The sequence below is a fragment of the Canis lupus genome, chromosome 22, assembly GCF_048164855.1.
Source record: "Canis lupus baileyi chromosome 22, mCanLup2.hap1, whole genome shotgun sequence".
Classification (NCBI taxonomy): domain Eukaryota; kingdom Metazoa; phylum Chordata; class Mammalia; order Carnivora; family Canidae; genus Canis; species Canis lupus.
The window spans coordinates 43,724,342-43,738,596 of record NC_132859.1 but is presented as its reverse complement, the minus strand read 5'-3'; the positions used below and the strand labels follow the sequence as shown (position 1 = coordinate 43,738,596).

At 43.4% G+C, this 14,255-nt stretch overlaps 1 pseudogene; it reads right to left on the bottom strand.

The window, feature by feature from the left end:
* Positions 1 to 14,255, bottom strand: part of LOC140613733 (syntaxin-6-like) — a 25,512-nt pseudogene extending 11,257 nt beyond the window's left edge.

Genomic DNA, 14,255 nt, shown 5'->3' with positions numbered 1-14,255 from the left:
AAAAATGTTGGTGGTGGCCTCTGGAACGGTCCTATGCCCAAACGTTGGCTCTTCCTCATTTGGACTGCCCTGTGGGTATGCTACAGATGCCACCCATGGGAAGGCCATTCCCTAAACAGGGCGACATGACCCCAAGACGCCTGCTTACGCCATCTCCCCACCTGCATACGCATCTCGAGTGTGCTGCAGGACACCTTCAGCCCTCTTGCCTCCTACTCTCCACTCAGCCCAGGGGCCAGGCTCCCCAGGGGTGCTCTTAAAGGCCCCTATCAGACCTGAGGTGGGAGCAGGACAACACTTTCCTTCAAGAAACCCTCTTTCCAGGGGCAGCTGGGTGGCTTAGTGGTGAGCATCTGCCTTTAGCTCAGGTCATGATCCTGGGATCCTGGGATCGAGTCCCACATCAGGCTCCCCACAAGGAGCCTGCTTCTCCCTCTGCCTATGTCTCTGCCTCTTTCTGTGTCTCTCATGAATAAATAAAATCTTTTTTGAAAAAGCATATTAAAAGAAAACCTCTTTCCAGTTTCACTTCTAGTCTGAAACTTCTGCCTGCTGGCACGTGTTGGACTAAAGGTCAAAAACCAATTTAGTGGCCAACTTTCTGTAAGTCTTGTGCTTTGTTTCACACGGCGAGGGGTGGGGGTTGGGGGTGGGGTGGCTCCTGGGTACATTTTTCTTACCCAGGAAGCTTTGACTAAAATCTCTGAGATAGGAAATGCCCTTTGAAAAGGTCTCATTACATGAATGGTTTTGCACCTGGAGGGGTTAAAAATGGACCTCAGTAGCATCAGGATGATTTTAAGCTCAAAACATCTGAATGCACAGCAGCCACAGAAAAACCTCATCTAAGCTTCTTTGGCAGATGAAAGCAGGACCTCCTGAAAAATCCAGTTGCCATAGATCCTCCCTCTCTGGGAGGTTTACAGCAAGAAAGGAGACTAACCATTATCACCAGGATAAGTAATTGCTTAAGTAAACTTTATCTAAAACTATGTAAACTAGTAAACTATGGAAGCATTTATTCCATAGAAGTTCTTTCTCCTTACCAAGAGGGCTTATAAACCTCTGTCCCTGGATATCTGGGGAGCCAATACACAAAAGGGTCCCTGGTAAAGCTTTGGCTTCTTCCCTCTTACTGTGTCTGCTGTTGATTAATTCACAGACCCCCAGTACTGAACCTAACTCGGTAGAAGAAAATTTTTTTATTCCAACACATTCTCCTCTTGACAGCAAGAGTATGAATAGCCTTCTAAGATTTTCTAGCTGGTACTGGATTATATCTTCTTGCTCTGCCAGTGTTACTGCACAGCAGAGTTCACTCGTTCTCTCACTTTCATGCATGCTAATCAGATTAGAAGAAGAGATGGGAGAAAGAACATATGAGAGATTATACTGCTAAATGTATTATTCATTTATAGAAACCATTATCCCTCCAGTTTAGCCACAAATAAGGAAGGGGAATATTTCTGGGGAACAGCCGTATAGAAGGAATGCTTTCTCAGGTCTAAAGCGATCATGGCCAGGAGAGTGGATGAATTATGTTTGTTTTTATTCAGTCTGGTCTAATTGCTCTTGAGTGGAATATAGAATGTCACCAGGTGGCTGATTACAAAGTGGGCAAAAAAAAAAAAAAAATCAATAGCTTGTCTATTAGTGTGGGCTGCCATAATAAAATACCAGGGACCGGGCGGCTTAAACAACAGGAATTTATTTCTCACAGTTCTGGAGACTGGGAAATCCAAGGTCAAGTTTTGGTTTTTTGGTGAGAGCCTCTTCCTAGCTTGCAGATGCCAACCTTCTTGCTGTGTCCTCTCAGGGCAGTGGAGGGGAGGGGTGCAAGGAGAGCTCCTTCTTATAGAGACACTAACCCTGTCAATTGGGCCCCACCCTCATGACCTCATCTAACCCTAATTACCTTCCAAAGGCCACCTCTGCAAATACCATCACATTGGGGGTTTGGACTTCCACATACAAATTTGGGGTTAGAGACACAAATACTCAGTTCATACCTTTCTCTCAAAGACTAACCAGTTAAGAAATACTGTAAATAAATACAACACAAATGGGGCACCTGGGTTGTTCAGTTGGGCGTCTGTCTGCCTTTGGCTCAGGTCATGATCTCAGGGTCCTAGGATCCCACTCCCTGTTGAGTGGGGAGTCTGCTTGTTCCTCTCCTTCTGCCCCTCCCCCCACTCTTGTGCACACATGTGCTGTCTCTCAAATAAAATCTTTAAAAACAATAAAAACGGGGCGCCTGGGTGGCTCAGTGGTTGAGCGTCTGCCTTTGGTTCAGGTCATGATCCCAGGGTCCTGGGATAGAGCCCCGCATCGGGCTCCCTGCTCAGTGGGGAAACTGCTTCTTCCTCTCTCTCTCCTTCTGCTGTTTCCCCTGCTTGTGCTCACGCTCTCTCTCTGTCAAAATAAATAAATAAATAAATGGTCTTAAAAAAAAGAAAAATAAATAAAACACAAAATAATTGTATTACAATGTCATTTTTGTTTCTCTTTCTGCCTATCACATTTTATCACTATCCTGCTTAGAGCCTTCCAATGGCATAAAATATAATCCACATGCGATTGGCCCTACATTCTTCGACACAAGCTAACCAGGCTGCCTCTGGCTCACCATGCTCTGTCGTATTAGCCTTCTTTTTATCCATTTACTCAATATTTGCTGAATATTTACTATGGACTACACAATATTCTAGATCACAGATCACAAACTATGCTCATAGGCCAAATTGTGAGGCTGCTTGTTTTGATAAATAAGGTTTTATTGGAATAGAGCCATACCTGTTTGTTTAAATATTGTCTATGGCTGCTCTCATGCCTCAACGGCAGGGCTGAACAGAGATCATATGGCCCATGAAACCTAAAGTATTTACTGTTTAATCCTTTACAGAAAAAAGTTTGCTAACGTCTCTTCAGTTCAGTGCTGATATATATTGCAAGTCTCCAATTTGAGTCACATATATAATTTTATTTTATTTTATTTTTTAAATATTTTATTTATTTGAGAGAGAGAGAGAGATAGAGAGCAGGAGCCAAGGAGGAAAGAGAGAAGTAGACTCCCCACTGAGCAGGGAGCCTGATGTGACTCAATCCTGGGACCCTAAGATCATGACCTGTGCTGAAGGCAGACTTAACTGACTGAGCCACCCAGGCACCCTGCCATATATGTAATTTTAATTTTCTAACAGCCACATTAAAGAAGTTTATAAAAAAGAAACAGTTGAAATATATTTCAATAATATATTTTATACAACCCAGTACGTCCCAAATATCATTTCAACATATAACCAATACTATAAATTATTAATGAGATATTTTGCATTTTTTAAAATATGAAGTCTTTAAAATTCAGTGTCTATTTCACCCTTATTGCATATGTCAATTTGGGGATAGCCACTATTCTGGTGCTCATGAGCCACAAGTGGCTAGTGGCTCTGGTACTGGATGGTGCAGTTCTAGAAGCAGGTGATGCAGGGATGAATAAAGAAGAGAAAATTTCCTGCTCTCATGAGGCTTACATTCTTAATGGAGGGAAGAAACAATAAGCAAAAGCATAAACAGATAAAAATAAGAGATAACATAGATTTTATTATTTAAAAGCTTTTTAAAAAAAGATTTGCTTGGGGATGCTTGGGTGGCTCAGCAGTTGAGCGTCTGCCTTCGGCTCAGGGTGTCATCCTGGGTCCTGGGATCGAGTCCCACATTGGGGTCCCTGCATGGAGCCTGCTTCTCCCTCTGCCTGTGTCTCTGTCTCTGTCTCTCTCTCTCTCTGTGTCTCTCATGAATAAATAAATAAAATCTTTAAAAAAAGATTTATTTATTTACTTATTTGACAGAGAGAGAGATTGAGAGCACAAGCAGGGGGAACAACAGAAGGAGAGGGAGAGGGAGGGGAAGAAGCAGAGGTTTTAGGCTTGATGGTGGGTAATAAGTGGTGGTGTGAATGTTGGGGCAAGAGTTGTGTGTTTAACCCAGGGAAGGCCATGCAAAGAAATCACTTACTGGTCTCTGTAAGTAAGATATATAGTGAGGATTAACTTCACCCAGAGAGAGGTCTGGGAGGTGTATCCAGGCCCCCACAATGTCCTGCCTGTAGAAATGTCTCTCTTTGCCTGGGGACTTTGGCCACAAGGCAATCTAACAATGAGACTTAAGACAGGGGCTGTGGGCCATGCTGTCAGATAAACTGGAGACCACAGTCTTCATCCACACCCGGCAGGGACTGGGGATGAAAGGTCGATCACCTGTGCAGTGCAGTGTGTGACCGAGCTCCCATAAGTACCCTGGACACTGAAGACTTGGGGGGACTTTCCTACTGGTCTCATCACTTACTCTCTGCATACCGTCATATTCTGTGGCTGGTAGGAGATAATGCCATTGTCTGTGGTTCCACAGAAGAGGACAGCCTGAAGCTTCATGATTGGACTCTGCCCTATGCACCCCTTCTCTTAGTTAACCTTATCTGTATCCTTTCCCTGTAATAAACCACAACTAAAACAGCGTTCAGTGAATTTTTCTAGCAAATTATCCAAGCTGAGGGTGGTTTTTTTTTTACATATTCTTTTTTTAATCGGAGTTCAATTTGCCAACATATAGCATAACACCCAGTGCTCATCCCATCAAGTGCCCCCCTCAGTGCCCGTCACCCAGTCACCCCCATCCCCCGCCCACCTCCCTTTCCACCACCGCTTGTTTGTTTCCTGAGGGTGGTTTTAGGAAGACTTCTGGACTTGTAGTTTGTGTCAGAAATCATGTGGTCTCTTGTGGGTACTGATTCCCATAACAAATAACCTTGCCCGAAATAATCAGCAAGACCAAAGGCCAGGGGAGTTCAGTAGTTTGGACAAGTTTCAAAATGTTAAGCTTGAGGATCCCATTAGTTGTCTCGACATCACCCGCTGACTGAGGGTGACAGGGTCAGTGATAATTCTGAGATGTTTGCAAGACTTTTGTTAAGGCTCGTGTGATTTGCCTGCTGAATTGGTGTCTTGGTTACTGGAGATTGCAGAAGGTGTGAAAAATTGACATGATTGGAACCATTTTGGAATAGAGCCAGAGTGGCCCTAACAGAGAGACCGCCTCTCCTGTCTGTTTAAACTGGGCCAGAATCTCTGGACTGGGCAAAGCAGCAACTGTTTCACAAGCAAATGTTTGAGAAGTCAACAGGACAACAGTCATCCTGATCATGAACCTGGGTCATGTCATGGACTTTCTGAACGCAGAATAGCTAACTCAGGCAGGCCAGGGATGGTTTCGTTCGCTAACACTGATAGAATTGACCATGAATGTGTGTTAGCGGCTCAGCCCCTTGACCATTTCATTTTCTCTTATCCAACTCTTCGCTCCATGTCCTCTTTCTCATCCAAACCCCTGGTTTCATCCCACAGGTACGGCACTTTTCTGATTATCACTGGAGTCTCTGCTTCCCAAACTGCAATTTTTTAATCCCAAATAAGTATTTCCTCTGACTTTGGTTCTTTGCTTTCATGTTGACAAAGGTATATCCCAAGTGGGAAACACACTCTCGAACAGATTTTTTGCCACTGGGAGGGCAGGGCAGGGGAAGGCTTCAACACATCGGGAAAGCATTCAGATAGTAACGAGGACTATTTGCTAGTCCTATACTAGGACTATTGTTAACCTATACTGAGTGTGAGATGAATGAAGTCTGGTCACAGATGTTCAGAGGGCCCAGAGGGAGGAGTTCTGAGGCCTCTGGGGACAAACATAGTTCATTCAGGATCGTGGACCTGACAGGCCAGACATTACTGGTAGATCGGTTTTGCAATTTTATGGAAGTCTCCATACCAAATTCATAATTTGAGTCATTAGATGCACTCTAGTGGACGAATGAATGCAAAAACCGAAGAATGTTTTGGTTCTTCCCTTGTCTGCTAGGGAGCTGGGAAGAACCAAGCAGCTGTCTTGGTTTTCCCAAAGTCTTGACTGTTTGTCTAATTTACAGCCATTGTTTACCTATCTTAATTTCTCTGGTTCAGGAGCAGATCATTGCCATGTTACAAGGACAAACCAGGATGGCAAAAGTCTGGCAAAGAGGGGTCATTTTTCTACGGAAGCAGAATGGATGTCATGCAAATGTGCCACAACTTTTAGAATTTGTAGCTGCTGCTTTTGTATAGAAGTCATCTGGGGCATTTTCCTGATGCTCAGGTTCAGTCGTTTCAGTGTGAGTCTCAATTGTGAGGATAGCAATTTCAGAAAGGGAATAGCAGGAAGAAGATCATTTACTTATTGCCCATTTTTAATTGGAGTCCCAGAGGATGTGAGAAAATCTCCTTTGTTTCTAATACATCTCCAAATTATGAATGACCCCAAAGGCATATGGTTGTCAGTATAAATATTAACAGTTTGTCCTTCTGGTAGCTGGCACACTTGGATCAAGGCATGGAGCTCTGCTCATTGGGTTGGTCGGGTTCGTAGGAGCTCTCCCCTTCTGAGTAGGTCATGCTGGGTAGTCACAGCACAAACAGCAGAGCAATTCCCTTTTTCATTTCTACAGCAATGAACGAGATTCGATGAGGATTCATTTAAGGGGTGTCTTGTAAATCAGGACTTACTGTTAAAATTGGACGTTACTCCCTCAGTCATGAGGCTCACCATCAGGTAAAGGTAGTAATGTTGCAACATTTAAGTAGATTAGGAGGTAAAAGCAGAGGGATCTCATAGGAAGTTACTTGCAAAGAGATGTTGAGTGCATCAACTTCTTAACGTTGAAGAAGACTTTGGACAATGTGTGAAGTTTGCAAATAAATGTCATCTTCTAAGGTTAAATCTGCTGAGCTTGCACTAACTCGTAGCTGAGGCTGGAGCCTTAAGACAACTAGGATACACGGGCAACAGAATCAAGTATGCTGTAAAGGTCTTTGTCTATTACTGCTTTCTTGCCTGAGCATTCCCAAAGCTTGATTATCCCTTTCATGGACAAATAAAGTAAAAGATTTTGAATACTTAGGTAGCTTTAAAGCAGGCAGTTCTTACAGAGTTTATTTTAGTCTTATAAAGCTCATGTTTATCTTCCCAAGGAAGCGATTCAGGGATGGAAATTTTAGGTAGGCCAGAGTACAGAAGTTGATAGAGAAAAATCAGAAACCCACAGTCTACAACATCCAGCCAGGCCTAGGAATCTACAAAGCTGTGGTTTTGTTGTAGGTGTAGACAATTCCTGGATTACTTGGATTCTTTTTAGAGACAGCTGGCTTAGACTCTGACCTAGGTAATGAATAATATCTAGAAATAATTGTGATTTTTCCTCAGAGACTCTGCATCCTTTTCAGCTAACTGTTGCAGCAAATACATGGACGCCTCTTTGGCAAAGGACCACAGCAAGAAGGTATCTACATATCGTAAATGGGTGGATTTCTTAGAGAACAGGAGTACTTAAATCTTGAAGTTGCAGGGATCAAGGGCAGGCCACCCTAAAATGAGCCACTTTGGCATATTGATTATTTTATTTTTTAAAGACTTTATTTATCTATTCATGAGAGACACACTGAGAGAGGCAGAGACACAGGCAGAGGGAGAAGCAGGCTCCCTGCGGGGGGTCTGATGTAGAACTTGATCCCAGGACCCCGGGTTCAACCACTGAGCAACCCAGGTGTCCCAGTATATTGGTTATTTTAAATGAAAGTTACTTAGGAAACAACTGGTGTAAGAACACTTGGAGCCTCCTCTGTTCCCTCCAAACAAGAAACAAATCTCTCGGATAAAAAATATCATCTTTGTACTAAGAAATACAAAGACATCCCTATCACCAGAGACAAGAACTTTAAAGTTGTGAAAACTGTAGAAGCAAATCGTTACCTTTCCCCTAATTTATTACCTCAACTGTTGCTTAAAATTCTCTCCTAATTAAAGCAGCCAAACACCTGCTTTCTTTATCCTGTAAATTCCTCACAAATTTATTGCCTCTTTGTCTAAAATGTATGAACACTGCCTGCCTTGGTCATTTCTTTGGGCCTCAATTTCATCATTGGTCCTCCCTGAGCATGTAATAAAACCTTGCATTTTTTTCTCTTGCTAATCTGTCTCCTGTAAATTCAATTAGTTCAGCTGGGAGATCTTAGAGGGTAGAGGAAGACTTTCTCCTTCCCTACAAAGTACTTGGGAGAAATAAGAATGGGCTTCAGTGAATGCTTGAGGCATGATTGTCCATTTATATTGTTGGTTGTTCCAAATAAAGTAACAAAAACTTGATTGGGTGACAGGTGCACGGAGGATTAATCAGATTAAAATAGCCCACCAATAAGCCCATAAAACCCCCTAGATCTAAATGCCAAATCAGCAACCCTTTTGGGTTCCCTCCCTCTTTGGGGACTTTGTACTATCACTCAATAAACTTTACTATCACTTAATAAACTGCTCTGCTGCCCACCACCCTTTGTCTGGTCTACCTCTTCATCCTTTGAAGTAGCATGACTGAGAACCATGGGCACTGAAGGAAAAGAAATCCTGTAACAGTAGAACTAACAATAGGGACCTTGGGTGCAGAATAACTGGGAAATGGGAAATAACTGTCTTATTAATTGATCTTAAGTCCTGGACACACGGTTATCCTTGTGCATTGGATTTATGATCCAGCAAGATCAGGAATGTTGCAGGGACAGGTACAGGGAATGACAAGCCCCTGGGCGATTAGGCCTTCTTCTCTGGATGTGAGGCTTTGTGTGGCCTCAGGTCTGAATTGATGTAATGTAGGGGGAGGTTTGGTTATATCTATCTGAATCTGTATAGGTTCTGCACTTTTTATTCTTCCAATGTCAGCAGTAGAAGTAGGCCACAGGGGTTTCTGAGTGGTGCAATGAGTTAAGCATCTGACTACTGACTTCAGCTCAGGTCATGATCTCAGGATCATGGGATGTAGCCCTGCATCCAGCTCCATGCTGAACACAGAGTCTGCTTGAGATTCTCTCTCTCTACCTCTGACCCTTCCACTTGTGCTGTCTCTGTCTCTGTCTCTGAAATAAATCTCTAAAAAAAGAAGTAGCCCACAGGTTTTTAGGCACCTCAATTAAATTAGTGGACTGTTTTTGAATTCTTCTTCTGTGTCAAGGACAGACTGTAAGGAACATAGAAGATCAGGTTAAACTTGATCAGGAATTCTAATATGAAGTCTTCATTGGAGGCAAAATATAATAGTCCTTTTATTTTTTATTTTTTTAAAGATTTATTTATTTATTTATTAGAGAGATTGAGAGAGAGTACACACACAAAAGTGGGCAGAGAGGGGAGGGGCAGAGGGAGAGGGAAAGAGACTCTGCTGAGAGAGGAACCCCAAGCAGGCCTCAATTCCACAATCCTGAGATCGCCACCTGAGCTGAAATCAAGAGTTGAACACTTACCCAAATGAGCCACCCAGGTGCCCAACATATGCCCTTTTTTTTCCCCCTTTTAATTTAGCAGAAAATCTCTGCCTGGGGACTGGGGCTGTATCATATAGTAAGTGTTTTTCAGGAAAAGGTCCCAGAGCCATTTGTACTGATGGTGATGATTCTCTCTGGACTTTGTTAGATGACTCTACCATGGAAACTTCCTCTTTACTCTGAGGGATTTGGGATCCCTGGGTGGCGCAGCAGTTTAGTGCCTGCCTTTGGTCCAGGGCACGATCCTGGAGACCCGAGATCGAGTCGCACGTCGGGTTCCCGGTGCATGGAACCTGCTTCTCCCTCTGCCTGTGTCTCTGCCTCTCTTTCTCTCTCTGTGACTATCATAAATAAATTAAAAAAAAAAAAAGTCTGTTTACTCTGAGGGATTTGTTGTTTTATGAGGGGGGGGTTCAAAGTAGAAAGCATCTCTCAACTAGAATTTGACAAGGTATCCCATTAATTTTGATTTTAGTTTCCCCTAGGCTATTCAAGAGAATTATTGGCAATAATTTACTGGAGAACCCCTTAGAGCCGTCATCTGTGGTGGGGCCCCTATGGGGTCCCTCCTTTGAAGGTAGACATGAGGACATTTGAGAATTCACATAGGACCTTTGAAGGCAATCTCTTTTCCAGTGTCCCAGTGTCTTATACCTGAGGCATTACTCTTTGGACCAGCGTTTTTCTGATGATGGAGCCCTAGGAGAGTGCAGTGGGAGAGGTGTTATTTTGAGTTTGTGGCCTTGAAGATGTTATAGCCATGGAGCCATTAGCTTGATGGATTTTTGTGATTTTGCTCAGGGTCCTTTCAAATTGTTCATCTATGGTTACAGTTCAATCAGGCAGTGGCCTCCTGCCTTATTTTCAACTACTGATTTCAGGAGATGGTTCATTTACAGAAAGGGCAGGCTGGGTGACCTGATTTATTGTATGGAACCCCACATGCCATAGAAAAAGGCCTTCCAAAAGGGCTCTAAAACCTGCCACAGATTTATCTTTATTTTGTCTGCATGTTTGTTTTACACACCAATCAGTGCAAGCAGTTAAGACTCTAGGAATAGCCTATAAAAAGATTCTGCCAGCCACTTCTGGTTGAGGATCTCTAATTCATCACTCGAATTCATTTGCCATCTTGCTTTCTGAATCCACCTGGGCTTCCCAAGGACCTGCCAACAAGTGCACAAGCTGATAGAGATCTGGCAGCCCAGAGTCACAGGCCTGGGTGGCGACTCCACACTCTTCAAAAGCTTTTGAGTTTCCTCTATAGGTGTAGGAAATTCTGTAACTTTGTTTTGGTTTGAAAGATTATTTATTCATGAGAGACACAGAGAGGCAGAGACACAGGCAGAGGGAGAAGCAGGCTCCATGCAGGGAGCCCGATGTGGGACTTGATCCCGGGACTCCAGGATCACACCCTGAGCCAAAGGCAGATGCTTAACCACTGAGCCACCCCGGCACCCCTGCAATTCTGTAACTTTGAATGAGGATACCTGGGTTTGTCTAGGGGTGTTTGAGTGGCTAAGTCAGTTAATCGCTGACTCTTTTTTTTTTTTTTTTAATTGCTGACTCTTAATTTCAGCTCAGGTCATGATCCAACCCAGCATGGGGCTCCCCATTCAGCAAGGAGTCTGCTTGAGTGTTTCTCTCCCTCTCCCTCTGCCCCTCCTCTGTGCCGCTCACATGCTCTCCCTCTCTCTCTAAAATGAATACATAAATCTTAAAAGGTAACTGTTTAGTAGCCTCTTAAGGGGTGAAAGGCAGTTCAGACAGAGAACTTAGTAAAATGTGAGCACTCAGGTGAAAAGAGATTGCACGGAAGTGGTAGGAATCACATTGGCTATCCTCACCTTGCATTTTTGGTACTTCTTGCCTTTTTTTTTTTATAATAATAAATTTATTTTTTATTGGTGTTCAATTTGTCAACATACAGAATAACACCCAGTGCTCATCCCGTCAAATGCCCCCCTCAGTGCCCGTCACCCATTCACCCCCACCCCCCGCCTTCCTCCCCTTCCACCACCCCTAGTTCATTTCCCAGAGTTAGGAGTCTTCATGTTCTGTCTCCCTTTCTGATATTTCCTACCCATTTCTTCTCCCTTCCCTTGCCTTTTTAATCTTTCATTAGCCTTTTGTGATGAGTCTTTTAGTGAGGCTATTTTGGAATCTTGAAGCCTTTAGGAAGTTTCTGCATATCAATTAAAGTAGGTATTCTATTTTGTTTATTCAGCTTGGAATCTCTTGTGCATCTCTCAAGTGCCAGTTTCTTTTTTTTGTTTGTTTTGTTTTTTTGTTTTGTTTTGTTTTTTGTTTTTAATTTATTTTTTATTGGTGTTCAATTTACCAACATACAGAATAACCCCCAGTGCCTGTTACCCACTCACCCCCACCCCCCGCCCTCCTCCCCTTCCACCACCCCTAGTTCGTTTCCCAGAGTTAGGAGTCTTTATGTTCTGTCTCCCTTTCTGATATTTCCCACACATTTCTTCTCCCTTCCCTTCTATTCCCTTTCACTATTATTTATATTCCCCAAATGAATGAGACCATATAATGTTTGTCCTTCTCCGATTGACTTACTTCACTCAGCATCATACCCTCCAGTTCCATCCACGTTGAAGCAAATGGTGGGTATTTGTCGTTTCTAATGGCTGAGTAATATTCCATTGTATACACAGACCACATCTTCTTTATCCGCTCATCTTTCGATGGACACCGAGGCTCCTTCCACAGTTTGGCTATTGTGGACATTGCTGCTAGAAACATCGGGGTGCAGGTGTCCCGGCGTTTCATTGCATCTGTATCTTTGGGGTAAATCCCAACAATGCAATTGCTGGGTCGTAGGGCAGGTCTATTTTTAACTCTTTGAGGAACCTCCACACAGTTTTCCAGAGTGGCTGCACCAGTTCACATTCCCACCAACAGTGTAAGAGGGTTCCCTTTTCTCCGCATCCTCTCCAACATTTGTGGTTTCCTGCCTTGTTAATTTTCCCCATTCTCACCGGTGTGAGGTGGGATCTCATTGTGGTTTTGATTTGTATTTCCCTGATGGCAAGTGATGTAGAGCATTTTCTCATGTGCGTGTTGGCCATGTCTATGTCTTCCTCTGTGAGATTTCTCTTCATGTCTTTTGCCCATTTCATGATTGGGTTGTTTGTTTCTTTGCTGTTGAGTTTAGATCTTGGATACTAGCCCTTTATCTGATAGGTCATTTGCAAATATCTTCTCCCATTCTGTAGGTTGTCTTTGAGTTTTGGTGACTGTATCCTTTGCTGTGCAAAAGCTTCTTATCTTGATGAAGTCCCAATAGTTCATTTTTGCTTTTGTTTCTTTTGCCTTCGTGGATGTATCTTGCAAGAAGTTACTATGGCCGAGTTCAAAAAGGGTGTTGCCCGTGTTCTCCTCTAGGATTTTGATGGAATCTTGTCTCACATTTAGATCTTTCATCCATTTTGAGTTTATCTTTGTGTATGGTGCAAGAGAGTGGTCTAGTTTCATTCTTCTGCATGTGGATGTCCAATTTTCTCAGCACCATTTATTGAAGAGACTGTCTTTCTTCCAATGGATAGTCTTTCCTGCTTTATCGAATATTAGTTGACCATAAAGTTCAGGGTCCACTTCTGGGTTCTCTATTCTGTTCCATTCATCTATGTGTCTGTTTTTGTGCCAGTACCACACTGTTCAAGTGCCAGTTTCTTAAATGAGCAGTCTTGTTTAAGTGGAATGTTGCTCATAATGGCTCTTGCAGTGCTACATCACTTTCAGTAAAATTTTGCCATTCTTCCAAAATGGAAGTTTTTTTTTTTTTATTAATTGAAGTTAAATTTACACACTTTTAAAAATTAAGTTAAAGTTTAAGATGCAGAGCAAGAAGTTCTGTTTGATGGAGCAGAGGAGTCATGGGATGATAAAATGAAGGCAGTTTATGGCCTACCCTCTTCGGTGCCCAAATCTCCAGGGAGTTTACAGAACCCTATCTGTCTCAGGTTCCCATTCTCAGCAACACTCCAGGAATCCGCTCAAGGAATCTATATACAGGGGATCCCTGGGTGGCTCAGCGGTTTAGCGCCTGCCTTTGGCCCAGGGCGCGATCCTGGAGTCCCGGGATCGAGTCCCACATCAGGCTCCTGGCATGGAGCCTGCTTCTCCCTCCTCCTGTGTCTCTGCCTCTCTCTCTTTCTATGTCTATCATAAATAAATAAATCTTAAAAAAAAAAAAAAAAAAAAAGGAATCTATATACAGCCTGTTCCTCCAGCTCCCCTCCAATGTGCTGGGACTTCAGCACCCCTACGCTGCCAGAGACCCGCTCCAACTGCTCATCCTGCTGTTCCAGACCCACTGTTGCTGTGCTTGCTGCTCCTCAGTGAAATGGGAGCTGGCCAACTGGAGCTCAGAGTTGAGGCATCTGTATTTCTCTGTTGTTCCAGCTCAAGTTCGGGCCACCACTGTCCCCTAGCAGTGCCTGTCTAGTTTTTCTTCAGCTAATGCCTGCACAGATGAAGCTCACATCTGATCCTTCATGTCCCTGACAACTGGCTGAGTACTTGGATAAAGGTTTTTCTTATACTCAATTCAGTCATGTTGAGGTTGAATTTTCGAGGATTTGCTTCAACCATGCTGATGATCTCAAGGTCCTCTCGATCCCACTCCATGCTCGAGAGGTTGTTTCTCAGCTTGATGGCGATCCAGCTGATTTCTTGCCTCCTAGCTGTGAAGGGGTGCTGGAAGAGCTCTGTCCATTTGTCAAATAATCCCTGAGCAGTGTGGACTGCCTTCTGTACCTCTCCTTTCACCATAAAGTAGAGGTCTTCTGTAGACACAGGGTCCCAGCTTCTAGCTGCCTCATGCCTACTCTGTGCACAGGGCAT